General features: G+C 43.8%; 1 pseudogene; it reads right to left on the bottom strand.

Annotated features, from left to right (window-relative positions):
• Positions 1 to 4,052: 4,052 nt before the first annotated feature.
• On the bottom strand, positions 4,053 to 5,618 carry LOC139024293 (vomeronasal type-2 receptor 1-like; annotated as a pseudogene).
• Between the last annotated feature and the right edge of the window lie 8,209 nt (positions 5,619 to 13,827).

Below are 13,827 nucleotides of genomic sequence, written 5' to 3'. Positions count from 1 at the left end.
CTCAATGAAAGTTCTCAAGTTTTGTGTGCCATGAATGTGACTAGCTACATGAAATGGTCCTCCAGTTTGTGTGCCATGAAGGTGACTAGCTACATGAAATGGTTCTCCAGTTTGTGTGCCATGAAGGTGACTAGCTACATGAAATGGTTCTCCAGTTTGTTGTGCCATGAAGGTGACTAGCTACATGAAATGGTCCTCCAGTTTTGTGTGCCATGAAGTGACTAGCTACATGAAATGGTTCTCCAGTTTGTGTGCATGAAGGTGACTAGCTACATGAAATGGTCCTCCAGTTTTGTATGCCATGAAGGTGACTAGCTACATGAAATGGTTCTCCAGTTTGTGTGCCATGAAGGTGACTAGCTACATTATCTATCATAATGACAGTGAATACTACCTGATTCACCAACAGGTCATCTATCATAATGACGGTGAATACTACCTGATTCACCACAGGTCATCTATCATAATGACGGTGAATAGTACCTGATTCACCACAGGTCATCTATCATAATGACGGTGAATACTACCTGATTCACCACAGGTCGTCTATCATAATGACGGTGAATACTACCTGATTCACCACAGGTCGTCTATCATAATGACGGTGAATAGTACCTGAATTCACCACAGGTCATCTATCATAATGACGGTGAATACTACCTGATTCACCACAGGTCGTCTATCATAATGACGGTGAATACTACCTGATTCACCACAGGTCGTCTATCATAATGACGGTGAATACTACCTGATTCACCACAGGTCATCTATCATAATGACGGTGAATACTACCTGATTCACCACAGGTCATCTATCATAATGACGGTGAATACTACTGATTCACCACAGGTCATCTATCATAATGACGGTGAATACTACTGATTCACCACAGGTCATCTATCATAATGACGGTGAATACTACCTGATTCACCACAGGTCGTCTATCATAATGACGGTGATACTACCTGATTCACCACAGGTCGTCTATCATAATGACGGTGAATACTACCTGATTCACCACAGGTCGTCTATCATAATGAGGTGAATACTACCTGATTCACCACAGTCATCTATCATAATGACGGTGAATACTACCTGATTCACCACAGGTCATCTATCATAATGACGGTGAATACTACCTGATTCACCACAGGTCATCTATCATAATGACGGTGAATACTACCTGATTCACCACAGGTCATCTGTCATAATGACGGTGAATACTACCTGATTCACCACAGGTCATCTATCATAATGACGGTGAATACTACCTGATTCACCACAGGTCATCTATCATAATGACGGTGAATACTACCTGATTCACCACAGGTCATCTATCATAATGACGGTGAATACTACCTGATTCACCACAGGTCATCTATCATAATGACGGTGAATACTACCTGATTCACCACAGGTCATCTATCATAATGACGGTGAATACTACCTGATTCACCACAGGTCATCTATCATAATGACGGTGAATAGTACCTGATTCACCACAGGTCATCTATCATAATGATGTTGAATACAACCTGATTCACCACAGGTCGTCTATCATAATGATGGTGAATAGTACCTGATTCACCACAGGTCATCTATCATAATGACGGTGAATACTACCTGATTCACCACAGGTCATCTATCATAATGACGGTGAATACTACCTGATTCACCACAGGTCGTCTATCATAATGACGGTGAATACTACCTGATTCACCACAGGTCATCTATCATAATGACGGTGAATAGTACCTGATTCACCACAGGTCATCTATCATAATGATGGTGAATACAACCTGATTCACCACAGGTCGTCTATATAATGATGTGAATACTACCTGTTTCACCACAGGTCATCTATCATAATGACGGTGAATACTACCTGATTCAACACAGGTCATCTATCATAATGACGGTGAATAGTACTGATTCACCACAGGTCATCTATCATAATGACGGTGAATACTACCTGATTCACCACAGGTCATCTATCATAATGACGGTGAATACTACTGATTCACCACAGTCGTCTATCATAATGACGGTGAATACTACCTGATTCACCACAGGTCATCTATCATAATGACGGTGAATAGTACCTGATTCACACAGGTCATCTATCATAATGACGGTGATACTACCTGACTCACCACAGGTCATCTATCATAATGACGGTGAATACTACCTGATTCACCACAGGTCATCTATCATAATGACGGTGAATACTACCTGATTCACCACAGGTCATCTATCATAATGACGGTGAATACTACCTGATTCACCACAGGTCATCTATCATAAGACGGTGAATACTACCTGATTCACCACAGGTCTCTATCATAATGACGGTGAATACTACCTGATTCACCACAGGTCATCTATCATAATGACGGTGAATATACTGATTCACCACAGGTCGTCTATCATAATGACGGTGAATACTACCTGATTCACCACAGGTCATCTATCATAATGACGGCGAATACTACCTGATTCACCACAGGTCATCTATCATAATGACGGTGAAACTACCTGATTCACCACAGGTCATCTATCATAATGACGTGAATAGTACCTGATCACACAGGTCGTCTATCATAATGACGGTGAATAGTACCTGATTCACCACAGGTCGTCTATCATAATGACGGTGAATACTACCTGATTCCCCACAGGTCATCTATCATAATGACGGTGAATACTACCTGTTTCGCCACAGGTCATCTATCATAATGACGGTGAATACTACCTGATTCGCCACAGGTCGTCTATCATAATGACGGTGAATACTACCTGATTCACCACAGGTCATCTATCATAATGACGGTGAATACTACCTGAATCACCACAGGTCGTCTATCATAATGACGGTGAATACTACCTGATTCACCACAGGTCATCTATCATAATGACGGTGAATAGTACCTGATTCACCACAGTCGTCTATCATAATGACGGTGAATACTACCTGATTCACCACAGGTCACTATCATAATGACGGTGAATACTACCTGATTCGCCACAGGTCATCTATCATAATGACGGTGAATACTACCTGATTCACCACAGGTCATCTATCATAATGACGGTGAATACTACCTGATTCACCACAGGTCATCTATCATAATGAGGTGAATACAACCTGATTCACCACAGGTCATCTATCATAATGACGGTGAATACTACCTGATTCACCACAGGTCATCTATCATAATGAGGGTGAATACTACCTGATTCACCACAGTCATCTATCATAATGACGGTGAATACTACCTGATTCACCACAGATCATCTATCATAATGACGGTGAATACTACCTGATTCACCACAGGTCATCTATCATAATGACGGTGAATACTACCTGATTCACCACAGGTCATCTATCATAATGACGGTGAATAGTACCTGATTCACCACAGGTCATCTATCATAATGACGGTGAATACTACCTGAATCACCACAGGTCGTCTATCATAATGACGGTGAATACTACCTGATTCACCACAGGTCATCTATCATAATGACGGTGAATACTACCTGATTCACCACAGGTCATCTATCATAATGACGGTGAAAGTACCTGATTCACCACAGGTCGTCTATCATAATGACGGTGAATACTACCTGATTCACCACAGGTCATCTATCATAATGACGGTGAATACTACTGATTCACCACAGGTCATCTATCATAATGACGGTGAATAGTACCTGATTCACCACAGGTCGTCTATCATAATGACGGTGAATACTACCTGATTCACCACAGGTCATCTATCATAATGACGGTGAATACTACCTGATTCACCACAGGTCATCTATCATAATGACGGTGAATAGTACTGATTCACCACAGGTCATCTATCATAATGACGGTGAATACTACCTAATTCACCACAGGTCATCTATCATAATGACGGTGAATACTACCTGAATCACCACAGGTCGTCTATCATAATGACGGTGAATACTACCTGATCACTGTAATTATATTGCCTCTCAATTCCATCAGACAAATCACCAATAACACTCTATTCCTCCATATTGCGCTACTTTTGCATGCCTTTGGCTAACATCCCTACAGCCATTGTGATCAGCGCTCAAAGGCTGATATCACTCTGAGTATGATGCCCAGAGGTTCACTGAAGTCCAGGAACTCTATGGTTTGGGATGCAGGCCTCTCGGGCCGCATTAGACCAGTAGTCCTCACTGGACACACTTCCTGGCATCTGACAGCGGAGGCAGTGGAGAGGACGATGTCAGGTCAGTCTAACACACACACACACACACACACACACACACACACACACACAGAGAGAAACAATCTACAAAGCCAGTAGAATTCCTTCAACTACATATGATTTTAAACCCAAAACAACTGTGGAATCAATTCAAACCAACTCTGCTGCAGACCACAAACCAGTTGGTTGAATTAAGGACTGACAAGATGTACACAATGATACATTACCTGTGGCGTTGCTGATCTCTCGGTCAGCACAGGGATGCAGTCGAAGCAGTTGACGGGCTCTCCCTGCCTGATCCCCAGCCTGTATCAGGCTGGCAGCTCTCACTGCACACAGACCTTGGAGTCGGATGGGAGGGAGGGAGGGAGTCACTCAGACAGACAGACAGGGAGGGAGGGAGACTGTCAGACAGACAGACAGACAGGGAGGGAGGGAGGAGGGAGGAGGGAGGGAGAGGGAGACTGTCAGACAGACAGACAGACAGACAGACAGACAGACAGACAGACAGACAGGAGGGAGGGAGGGAGGAGGAGGGAGGGAGGGAGGGAGGGAGGAGGGAGGGAGGGAGGGAGGGAGGGAGGGAGCTGTCAGACAGACAGACAGGGAGGGAGGGAGACTGTCAGACTGTCAGACAGACAGACAGACAGACAGACAGACAGACAGACAGACAGACAGACAGACAGACAGACAGGGAGGGAGGGAGGGAGACTGTCAGACAGACACACAGGGAGGGGGGGACTGTCAGACAGACAGGAAGGGAGGGAGACTGTCAGACAGACAGGGAGGGGGGGGACTGTCAGACAGACAGGAAGGGAGGGAGCACTGTCAGACAGATAGGGAGGAGGAGACTGTCAGACAGACATCACTGTCTGTATCCTCAGTATCTCACTGACCTCCAGCTTATCATTGTTCCACACTATGGATGCCTTGTTGATGGTCATCATGGCCTCTGTGGCTGCTGTGCTGTTGAACTGGCCAATCGTCACGTAGGAGGTCTTACCGTCACCATTCACTTGCAAGTTAATGATGTCATAGTAGCCGTTCAGGAAGAATAAAGGTTCTTTGGTGTGGAGAACGTCAAACTACACGTTCCACAGGTAGTACATCAACTAGAGGAGAAAGGAGAAGATGGACAATATTAAAACATACAGCAGTTACAAATGAGATGCAAACACACACACACACACACACACACACACACACACACACACACACACACACAACACACACACACACACACACACACACACACCACACACACACACACAACACACAGACACACACACACACACACACACAGCCTGTGCTCAATGCTGGTGATATCAGCACCCTGTTGTTGAAGGGCCTCTGGCCAGGCTCACAGATCTCCATGTTATGCAGGGCATGGGCCACAGCGTACGCAGCTGTTTACACACTGCAATGCATAATATTCATAATCATAATCACCATATCTACCTGTATGTGAGGTGTAGCAGGGTCACGTCAGAGTAGGTATCATCATATCTACCTGTATGTGAGGTGTAGCAGGGTCACGTCAGAGTAGGTATCAATCATATCTACCTGTATGCGAGGTGTTTAACTGTATTAACTTGTTTATGGTACAAGTAAACTGTTATTAAACTTGGTTATGGTACAAGCAAACTGTATTAACTTGTTTATGGTACAAGCAAACTATATTCACTTGTTTATGGTACAAGCAAACTGTATTAACTTGTTTATGGTACAAGCAAACTATATTAACTTGTTTATGGTACAAGCTCCCCCCTCAGGTAGGTGAGGGTGCCCTCCACAGCCTTGGAGATGGTGACGCAGGAGTCATAGATGACATAGCCCAGGTCTGTATCAGGGAGGAGGTCTGTTTGCTTGTTGATCTCATCAATGGCGAAGAGCATCGTCTGAGTCCAGAGGAACATCCGGAAGTTAAACCTGGATGAGAAGTGATGATGATGATGATGTTGGTAAATAATAGTAGTAGTAGTAGTAGTAGTAAAATCCTGACATTACTTTTAAGTCATCTCGAGTAGTACCTGCAATGCATAACATTGCATTAAACTGCCACTGGAGGGCGACAAAGATCAATGTGTACCTTCTCAGATGAGCCCAAATCATCATCGCTTAGTTCATTGGTTAATATAAGACGAGGACAGGTCAAAGGGAAGGGATGGATGATTGTTGAGTCACAGATTGGATGAGGGAGCAGGACCTTGACAGAAGGAGGCGACTCAGTAGAGAAGCATTTCCATAATGTTCTGTTTCTAATATTTGAAAACACAATAGGGCTAATGTATTATAATAAAATGTTTAAAAATCCCACATTGACAAATTCATTCTCTCCATTTCTCTAGTTTCACTGCCTTAAACTCCTGAGTAATATAATGTAATTGCATCCCAAGACATTAAATTGACTCACCCCTCGCATCCCAGGGATACCGGCACCGGGGAGGTGTTGGTATCGGCTGAGGCGATGCGGTGGTGAACGGGAAACATCCCTCCCACAACCACCTTTTTCTTCTCCGCGTTCTTGTACCCGCTCAGGTTAGGCTTGGCCTTCAGTTTACAGTTGGACTCGCCGAGATGGACGCGTAAAAGTGGAGAAAAGCACATCATCTACACAGTAACCGTTTTTTCCAATTGAATCCAGTAACATCCATGATGTGAATGTGTGGTATAAAGTGTTCACAATGATACACTCTGAAGGAACAGCATTCACAACAGGTACCTTCCGCCAAGTCTCAGGGGATTGAATTAGCCATGTTGCACAAAGCAACCTCCCCACAAAGACGTGAGATAAACAGGACCGTTMAAATGTATAGATTATGGATAATTATTGACTATGATAAATGAAATAAATGGACATCATTTCATTTTAATTTGTATAATAAAAATAATAACKAAGAATTKAGCAGAGTATARGCCTAGAGCTATATGCACCGTAGTGTTTTAATATATTTTGTGCGCTTTGCATTACTTTAAAATAGCCTATAGGGTTTAGAATTTAGGGCTTGAAATCAAAAAGTATAGTTTTAAATTAAGGAGACAATGACGGAATAGTAAATAACGTTGTGTGAAGTGCAATGAGCTGGCAAATTAAAAACACATATAGTAAATGAGTCAGAAGCAGTAAATTCCCTGGCATGTGAATGTCGGTCTGTATTCATGTTAATGACATAGCACAAAGYGCCACAAGGCTACGATTTAATTGGCAATAGCATGTGGCGACGCGGATGAGCGCYCACGGGACATTTGCCTTAATGCTCAATAATAAACCTCGGATACTGTAATTGTTTATTCCGAAGCATCCTCTGGGTCTTTCGCTGTTGTGAGTCTGAGCTTGTCGACACTTGTCTTTCAACCATCCGGGAGAGGAGAGAAACACCTGAACCTCCGCGGTGGCGACGCCCATGGGATAGGATCGCTGGCGGTGCTTGGTTTGCACAAACAGGTGGCTTCACGTGTTGACTACTGAAAGTAATTTAACCCAAATTTATAATTTCTTGTAATGAAACGTACACCATTACAATCCATATTTCATGAAATAGGCTTACATAAGCAGGGCATATTTTTCTGTCCTGAAAWTGTATCTTCATAAGCAACGTTCAAACCAATAGTCTCCAACCTGGGTCCTGGAGAGCCACAGGGTGTTAGGCCTCTCTGTAAGTCTAGACTACCACATCTACTTACCTAACCACCTGGTGAGTTGGCTATAAGGATGTAGACTGAAGAGTCGATGGAAATTGAACACTCATGACCTCCCCAACCCTAAGGCACGTAAAAAGGTTCTACAGTCACTCGTAATGAGCAGTGGCGTGTATGGATGCCAAGGGAAGCAATGCTTCCCCCCCCAAAAAAATGACCAACCCAAAAATAAACCCTGAAGAAGGCAGGTGTTGCCGAAACGTTGGTGAACGGCCTGTAGATCGCTGGGAATTTGTTGAGTGTGCGACTCTGTATTTMTTTTTGAGTTGCAAACCACCAAAACATAAAATCATTTATTTTGTCTCTGTGTTTCATAACTTTCCTTAAATTTACATGTATTTATTTTTATTTAACTAGACAAGTCAGTTAAGAGCAAATTCTTATTTACAATGACGGCCTACACCGGTCAACGCTGGGCCAATTGTGCACCGCCCTATGTGACTCYCAATCACAGCCGAATGTGATTCAGCCTCACAGGAGAAAGCATCAGAGCGAGTGAAACAGCGCCCCTCTGTCTCTCTACGTCAATCAATCAATCAATTGTATTTATGAAGCCCTTACATCAGCCGATGTCACAAAGTGCTGTACAGAAACCCAGCCTAAAACCACAAACAGATAGTAATGCAGGTGTAGAAGCACGTGTAGGCCATCTATCTGATGCTGTCTGGTCCAAACGAGTATGACATTGTTGCCGCCTGTAGCATTTAAGGCAAGGGAAGCCAGCGAACATCTGGCCTCCCTTGACAAAAAAAAAGCAAACAAAATTAGCCAATCAGAGTTGAGCTAAACTGAGCGAGCTCAACTGTGAATGGTTCTGGCGCACCAACAACGGAAAAATGTCAAGGGAAGCCAGTTTGGATTTGCCATCACTCCAATCAAATCCCAATGAGTGCAAAAACTACATACGTCATTGACAGAAAAACTTGATTTGTTGCATCTGGTTGTGTTGTTGTCCTCCGGGGGCTACCAAGTTAGCTAAAATGAGCCCTTTCCTAAATTAGCCATGGATGTAGGTAGGGTTTTGGACTTGTGGTTTTACTTAATTCTTCGTACTGGCCAATGATTATAACGGCGATTTTGATCCAATCATTAATTCACACCTTGTTGTGCCCCTGGCCTGAGAGGATGGAAGTTCAATATGTACGGTAGCTAGATGTAAAAGGCTAATGTTAACTAGCTAACGTTGACCATGAATGGAAGTTAGGCTAGCGAGTATTCATTTTAGCCAGGTAGCCGAGGACAACAAAATATAGAAGTGTGTACTGTTTGACAGAGAGAGAGACTATTTCATCATTATGAAAGAGAGGAGGAAGACATTGGTATTTCTCTACAAGTAGAGTGAGTCAACATGTTTTTCTACTTGCATGCACACACACAAACAACAGAACCATGACAGCCACATATTTAGCTTATTTGATTGGACTAAATTGTTTGTTACTTTTTGTCACTGTCTGAGACCAAGCAAGGTTATTTGATGTTGAAATGGTGCTGGATAGTGGAGGCAGTCCGTTTCTTGGACTTCGGTAACTTCTCTGTGGTATAAATCAATAGTAGTTCAGTGGTCTGAATGTCAAGAAAGCATGAACTTCCTTGACCGTGCTGTAGGTCATGTCACTGTCTGTTACGTTACATGATTGGGGGAGTGCTGCAGAGATGGTTGTCCTTCTGGAAGGTTTCCTCCATCTCCACGAGAAGGCTCTGGAGCTCTGTCAGAATGACCATTGGGTTCTTGGCACCTCCCTGATGAAGGCCCTTATCCCTCGATTGGTCAGTTGGTCGTCGGCCAGCTCTAGGAAGTCTTGGTGGTTCCTAACTTCTTCCATTTAAGAATGATGGAGGCCACTGTGTTCTTGGAGACCTTCAATGCTGCAGAAATGTTTTGGTACCCTTCCCCAGATCTGTGCCTCGACACAATCCTGTCTCTGAACTCTACGGACAATTTCTTCAACCTCATGGCTTGGTTTTTACTCTGATATGCACTGTCAACTGTGGGACATTACATAGACCGGTGTGAGCCTTTCCAAATCATATCAAATCAATTGAATTTACCACAGGTGGACTCCAATCAAATTGTAGAAACATTTCAAGGATGATCAATGGAAACAGAATGGACCTGAGCTTAATTTCAAATCTCATAGCAAAGGATCTGAATACTTACGTAAATAAGGTATCAGTTTATCTGTAATAAATKTGTTAACATTTTTWWWWWAAACTTGTTTTCACTTTGTCATTATGGGATAGTGTGTGTAGACTGCTGACAATTTTTATTTATTTAATCAATTTTAGAATAAGGCTGTAACTTAAAAACGAGGAAACAGTCAAGGGATCTGAATACTTTCCAAAGGCACTGTATATACAAAAGTATGTGGACACTCCTTCAAATTAGTGGATTCGGCTATTTCAGCCACACCSGTCGCTGACAGGTGTATAAAATCGAGCACACAGCCATGCAATCTCCATAGACCAATATTTGTAGTAGAATGGCCTTACTGATGAGCTCAGTGACTCAACGTAGTAACAGCATATGAAGCCACCTTTCCAACGAGTCAGTTCCTCAAATTTCTGCCCGGCTAGAGCTTCCCCGGTCAACTCCTAAGTGCTGTTATTGTGATGTGGAAACCTCTAGGAGTAACAACGGCTCAGCTGTAAAGTGGTAGGCCACACAAGCTCACAGAACGGGACCGCCGAGTGCTGAAGCGCGTAAAAATTGTATGACCTCGGTTGCAACACTCACTACCGAGTTCCAAACTGCCTCTGGAAGCAACGTCAGCACAATAACTGTTCGTCGGAAGCTTCATGAAATGGGTTTCCATGGCCGAGCAGCCGCACACAAGAGCACTATGCGCAATACCAAGAGTCAGCTGGAGTGGTGTAGAGCTCGCAGCCATTGGACTCTGGAGCAGTGGAACTGCGTTCTCTGGAGTGATGAATCACACTTCACCATCTGGCAGTCTGACAGACAGATCTGGGTTTGGCAGATGCCAGAACAACGCTACCTGCCTGAATGCATAGTGCCAACTGTAAAGTTTGGTGGAGGAGGAATAATGGTCGGGGCTGTTTTTCATGGTTCAGGCTAGGCTCTTTGTAGCGTTAAGATTTCTCTTCACTGCAACTAGCCTACAATGACATTCTAGACGATTCTGTGCTTCTAACTTTGTGGCAACAGGTTGGGGAAGGCCCTTTCCTGTTTCAGTATGAAAATGCCCCCATGCACAAAGCGACATCCATACAGAAATGGTTTGTTGAGATCGGTGTCAAAGAACTTGACTGGCCTGCAGAGCCCTGACCTCAACCCCATTGAACACCTTTGATATGAATTAGAACGCCGACTGTGAGCCAGGCCTAATCGCCCAACGTCAGTGCCCGACCTCACTAATGCTCTTGTGGCTGAATGGGCGCAAGTCCCCACAGCAATGTTCCAACATCTAGTGGAAAGCCTTCCCAGAAGAGTGGAGGCTGTTCTTGCAGCAAGGGTGGGGGGGGGGGCATCTCCATATTAATGCCCATGATTTTGGAATGAGATGTTCAACGAGCAGGTGTCCACATACTTTTGGTCATATAGAGTAAATCTAGACATTTTGATTAGTTGGTAAAGAGTGTGAGAAGATTCAACAGGGACTTCTTTACTAAAGCTTGGTTTTTCATTATACACATTTCATAGTTGAAACTGCATGCAGTGGCTTGGTTTGAGGCACGTTACTAAGGAAAAATKAGCTGTGATCATTTTAAACAAAACAAACAAAAAAGAATATCAAACACAGAATTGCATAAATTAATCTTATTTCAATATTGCAGTAAAATCCAACTACAAAAATTAAACATCCATTAATTTTAAGCAGTTTTTGTTTTCCAAGTAGACWTATGCATCATAAAATACACAAGTAAAGGCAACACAAAAGGGAGAGACGCTAACGACAAGTTGCAATTAAGACCGTTAAGGAACAGATTAATTTTGCATTGGGTATTCAGCTGTCATAACAAAATAATATTGAAGGTGAGGGGTACAAAGTCAAACACAGAGGCATGTAAATCAGTATTATCGCACAGTAAAACATTACCTACAGGCTGGACATGGGGCAGACAGGGGTCCTTAAAAAGACATGCTTCAGGTCCAGTAAAACAGTTAGTCCTGGACTAACTGAGGACTCTCTCAGTAAATGAGTGTTGAAAACATTGAACGGAGAGCCAGGTTACTGGCAATGCCCACGCAGGAGACCTCTAGTCGTTGCAACGCTCAAGATGGCCACTGCCACTTTTCAATTTGACCCTATAAAAAAAAAGGGGGATGCTTTCGTGATTGGGTTTTAAAATCCATCAGCTGTAAGTACTATAACTTCCCAAACGCGTTAGGAAAGCACCAAGGCTTTATGTGCAAAAGTTGCTCCYACACAACTGTAGGAGGTGCCACGTGCCAGTATGATCATGATAACGACAAAGGTGTTCACACAACAATTGTTGTTTTGACTATACTAACATCTTAATTAATTATCAGTCCTTTTGTCATCTTGTTTCTCTTAAATAGCATATATTGCAGCATGAAGTAACAGTTCTCACCAGTCAGGGGGCGTGTCAAACAAAGGGGACGAGAAAAAAACCAGGCACAGAAAAGGACATCCCGTCATTTTGGGGGTTTCCCAAACAGTTACCAATCTCTGAAAATTAACTCATATTTTCCTTTGGCCGCTGTTGGTAGTTTAACATCACATTTTTTCATTTAAGTGAACCGTCAACAAAACCCCAGATCTAATTTCACCACAGCTTATCTACATTTGGCAAAAATAAAAGTTTAAAAAAAATTGATATTGGCCACAGTTTCTCTGCTGAATGACTTTGGACAGGCAGCCCCTGTCTGTCTCTTGGCACAGTATACAGWTGGAACAGAAATGGTTGAGTAAAAACTATCTCGAGACAAAAAGAATCATCGGAAGTGGAACAAAAAAGCCAAAATGCGACGGAAGACTTTAAGCCACTGGCTRGTTGCTGCTCTTCCTTCTCCTGTATGTCATACAAGTATGTTGTTTTTTCTTTCTTCTGTCGTACGCTGCAATCTGAGGCACGACGTTTACACAATCCACTTCCTGAACTCTGACTCTCTTAAACCCTTGAATCTCAACTGGCTGTTTCCAAAAACAGGAAGCAGCACTTATGCCAAAGAAGGAAAATGTATCGTCACCGGCACGCAGGAAACGGTCCAAAAAGATGATTGAATAGTCATCACATCTTATTCACCACCCCTCCCCCAAAAATAAACGGGGAGGAGTGGGGGGGGGGGGGGGGGCAGAGTGGCAGCTTCAGTGTGCGCTGATCACAGTACTGCCTGCTTTCCCATGGGAATGTTCTACGGGGGGGGGGGAGTGTGGGGGTGTTAGGCGAGGAAAGAATAGTGGAGAGGAGGAGACTGGGAGAGGGGGGGGGGGGCAGGCCAGTGGGGAGTGGTGGAGGTGTTAGGAGAGGGAGAAAAGAGGAAGGAGCTCACCACACCTCCTCTTCTCTCTCTCTGCTTCTCCCTTCTTACATGAGCTCTACTCCCATCTGTGGCTGCCGGAGGTTTGGAGGTCAGGTCAAACATCACCCGGGAGATGCCAGGGATCTTCTTGATCTCATTCACCATCTTCAGCACCACCTGGGGAGACATGGTGAGAGAGAGAGAACGGTTAGAACTGGAGACCGTGGTTTATACATCTACACTGAGAATAATGTCTGATCCCCATCTCATTCCCCATCTTGCGGCGAGCCGTAGTACCTCCTCGGGGATGTGGTTTCCGGGCGTGGCAGGTATCCCGGTCATGAAGTCGCTGGTGATGAACGTTCTKAYGACCACAGAGCGTCGGCAGGACGGCTGCCTCTGTGAGGAATCGCGGTCAAAGTGCAGCGGGGTCAGGAT

Source organism: Salvelinus sp. IW2-2015, unplaced genomic scaffold (assembly GCF_002910315.2).
Source record: "Salvelinus sp. IW2-2015 unplaced genomic scaffold, ASM291031v2 Un_scaffold1309, whole genome shotgun sequence".
Classification (NCBI taxonomy): domain Eukaryota; kingdom Metazoa; phylum Chordata; class Actinopteri; order Salmoniformes; family Salmonidae; genus Salvelinus; species Salvelinus sp. IW2-2015.
The sequence above is the reverse complement of the archived record's forward strand: the minus strand, read 5'-3'. Positions and strand labels throughout refer to the sequence as shown.